The sequence below is a fragment of the Lissotriton helveticus genome, chromosome 1_2 (assembly GCF_964261635.1).
Source record: "Lissotriton helveticus chromosome 1_2, aLisHel1.1, whole genome shotgun sequence".
NCBI lineage: Eukaryota > Metazoa > Chordata > Amphibia > Caudata > Salamandridae > Lissotriton > Lissotriton helveticus.
Window position 1 is genome coordinate 320,798,672 of NC_136058.1, and position 4,032 is coordinate 320,802,703.

The window sequence follows — 4,032 nt, forward strand, 5'->3', positions numbered from 1 at the left end:
CTAACCAACACAACAGACTTCCTCAAAAAGCTAGACAAGCTAATCCACACATTCCTCTGGGGAGGGAAGAAACCCAGAATCAGCCTTCAAAAGCTCAGACTGCCCAAGACACTAGGAGGCCTCAACTTGACAAATTTTCAGCTATTCCAAACAGCATGCATAGCGAAACAAGGCCTGTACTGGCTATCTTCGAAGAATGACTACACCCCGGCCTGGCTCTCTCTGGAAAGGAGAATGTTAGGCGGGATGGAACCCGTGGCCCTGCTCACGGCAACGAAATACCCTGTAATAAAAGAAAACCCAATACTAAGGAACACAAGGCAAGCCCTACTAAGAATAGATAAGCTACTAGACACCAGCATCAGGCAAACGCAGCTAGAATCCCTTTGGCACAACCCTAAAATAAAATACAGGAACAACACACTAGACATGCACACATGGTACAGACACGGTATATCCACAGTAAGCCAGCTACAACATAAGGGAACTCAAGCCACTTTCGACACACTCAAGGAACAACATAAGTTTGAAAGCGCGGAGCTCTATAACTTCCTAAAGATAAGAGTTGCAATCACCAAAGCAAACATAAACAAGCTCACACCCTCAATACTACAATATGCCACGAGCCTAAACATAATAGGACACCAAGTAGCACACATGTACAAAGCCCTGTGCCCCAAGACCTCTAAACTCAACAACAGAATCACAACCCATTGGGGAACAGTGGCAGGGAGGGAACTCACTGACAAGGAGAGTGCCGACCTCTGGTCATCCACATCAAGAAGGAAGGTGACAACAACACTAGATCAGACAAAATTCTGGCTGATACACAAGGCCTACTGGACCCCAGCCAGACTAGCATCCATGGGTATTAGAGAAAATGATTCCTGCTGGAACTGCAACAATCAGAAAGGAGACCTGGCACACCTCCTCTTCCACTGCACCAAGGTCAGGAAATTATGGGACTCGGTTAACACACTAATAAACGACGTCACAGGAGCCACCCTAACACTTGACTTCCACCATCTAGCACTGGGGTACACCGATCCTTCCATAAGATCCGAAACAGACAGGGACCTGATTGACCTCCTGCTCACAGCCGCGGTCAAGACGGTATTGACCAACTGGAAAGACACAGCGAAAGCCACCTTCAAAGCCTGGTTTAACTGGGTCATTTTCCTGCGGGGGGCTGACAACATAACAACCAACAGCCTACCGAACGCAGGGAAGAAAAGCGAAATGTGCCTCTCGCTGGACGGCTACCTGTCCTCACACAAACCACCCTGAACGCTAGAGAGACAACAGGAAATAAGCCCTAAGCAAGATGAGTCACCACTGAATAGACTACTAAGATCGCCTACTTTGTTAACTAGCTGAGACTCTCTACTCTCTCTACTCTTTCTCTCTATACCTCTCTCTCCACGCTACCAGGGGAACGAAAAGTCAATTGGACAATCAGCAAGGGGGAAGGGGGAACGCCAAAAGAAACGGAAGAAGAAGCAAGAATAAAATGGACAAACGGCTGCAAATCACTACTTGACACCCCCCCCCCCCCCTTTTCCCTTGTCTTCAGATATCTCCCATGTATATCCTGTATATCCTCTGCACCATGTAAATATAATTTTCAATAAAAATCTACTGAAATAAAAAAAAGAAACCAACCTCGGGGACAGAAAGGTGAGCCGTGGGGGTGCACACTGGACACAGCAGCAGGGCTGAGACCCCATCCAGACACCAGGGGGTGTCTCTGAGAAGAGCCTTAGTTATATTTGTAATGATCGGGTGTTTCTGGTCAGAGAGAAGTTAGACCGACGGTCTCTGCCCTCCTTCACTCTGATTGGTGCATCAGAGATGCGGGAATTCTGTGGCACTTTAAATGTCCGTGTATTTTATTTGGCTCAATGTTGTGAAATGTAGAAGGTGAAGAAATTCCAGAAGCAAGGAATGATTTTTAGAAACTTTATTCGTCAAGAGAAAGAGCTTGCGATGAGCGTGACTGAACACAGTCACGGTGTGTGTGTCAACCAAAGTCCGTGACGTCAGTTATATACGCAGACACTGACAGCTGTCCGCGCGCCCAACGCCCAATAGGAACAGACTGCCATATTTAATAACTAGACCCATAACACTCAATAATTCGGATGGGCGCCATTAAAGCGCCTTGGCTCTGATTGGCGCATTCTGTGGCACAGTCACCCTGGCGGGGGCATCTTTGGGTGCAGAGGTGTATTTCAAAGGCTTTTTCTCTGGCACAGTCATTGTGATGTGTATTTAAGGGGTACAATAACGACCCCAGGCGTCCTTCGGAGTGATATCCTGTCGCTGTGGTTGTGATGGGCATATTCCGGGCACCAGGACCCTGCTCTGTATATTCTGTGCCAGGCTCCGGGCACTGGGAAGAAAGAGGCGCAGGCACTCACCAGAGAGAGGGGCAGGGGGTAAATGAGACCCGTGAACCCAGAAACTCTGTAGCGCTCGAGACCACCACTGGGGTCACTCGCATCACGACCGTCACAAATGTGAAACAGAAGCGGCCGAAATAGCTCAGTTGGGAGAGCGTTAGACTGAAGATCTAAAGGTCCCTGGTTCGATCCCGGGTTTCGGCAGATGCCTTTTGTTGACTCAAACATCAACCATTACACGTTTAGAAACTTGGGGAAGAAAACGTTGAATTAATTAAAAAAATTAACAACATTAACCTTTTTATTCTTCTGTCCTTCCTTTCTCCTCATTTGTATTATTTATACGTTTCTTGCAATGATACATCCTTCCAGTACCATCCCTCTGTTGTTTGTGGGTCTCACACCTCGTGCACAGGTGCACTATCCCACCGTGAGTGATGTGACTCACACACTGCAGGCACAATCACACACGGTGAGCTGATCACCCAGTGCCTCAGAGCAGAATCCACTGATCGTGTGTGAGTCTCACACCCTGGGCCCAATCACGCTCAATGACCGTGGACCCCATGTATTGTGACGTCCACAACATGGAACATATCCTCCAGCAGCAGCCCGTGCAGGCAACAGCGGTGAGGCCGGGTATAATGTTTGTGCTGAATACAGCAAACTCTCATCCTTGTCTGAATATGTTGTCCAATGTGAGCGGAACTTAGGGGCATATTATCAAGGCGGGCGATATGAAATTATCGCCGCTTTAGCGGCGATAATTTCATCGCCCTATTAGCAAGCTGTCGCTAACAGCAGTTAGCGACAGTTTGTAGGCGATAGCGAGTGGTTTTGGGCCCGCTTCGCATGTCAGTGATATTTATCGCTAATGACACGCAAAGTGGGTGTACCCAACCTGTTAGCGACTGAAAGCAGTCGCTAACATCGTTATCGCCTATTATCAACGCAGGCGTAGCGATAAAAAAATTTGCGCTAAGTGCGAATATCGCTGAAAACGAACGCCTGCACATCCGTGCCTGTTCTGCTTTTGGGGGTAACCACCTTCCTCTCAGCATTCTTTTTGACTATATTAGACTGGTTGGCAGGTGAAAAGTAGCCCATGATATTCTTTGCCGTTGAATTTGACATCCCTGCGTCTTTCCTCTGGTATTGCTCCAAGCGCCAGCGGCTTCATCACTCGTGTTCTTAGTGCCTGTCACCCCACTTTCGCCTCCACACTCGCTAGGGGTCTTGCCATTGTCCTTGTTCTTAGTTGACTCCTTCTGAGAGACAGGTAGCTTTGGAGGGGGGACTTCAACTTCTGGCTCTCTCCCCTTCCCTCCACGCGTAGTCTTGGGTGCCATTCTATCAGCCTCTATGTGGAAGCTCTCTTTGCCTGATTTCTCATACCTCCGGGATCCTCTGACCCGTCTGAACCACCTGTGCAACCTGCCACTACCTGATGCGCTACTACTAGGCAACCCCTGCTCGTGGACTCCAATGTCAGTGCTGATGGTGGCTGGTACAGAGGCCCGTACAGTGATACTGCTATCTCGTGTTCTTCTTGTCACAGCGTAAAATAGGCAACTTGCTTCCTCAGAGGCAGGGCCGGCTCTAGGCTCATGGTGGCCCTGTGCAGGGAGCG

The 4,032-nt window shown here is 48.8% G+C and overlaps 1 non-coding gene across 1 annotated transcript; it reads left to right on the forward strand.

The window, feature by feature from the left end:
- Positions 1–2,533: 2,533 nt before the first annotated feature.
- On the forward strand, positions 2,534–2,606 carry TRNAF-GAA (transfer RNA phenylalanine (anticodon GAA)). Its single transcript has one exon. It is a non-coding gene; the product is annotated as a tRNA-Phe (tRNA).
- The last annotated feature ends 1,426 nt before the right edge of the window (positions 2,607–4,032 follow it).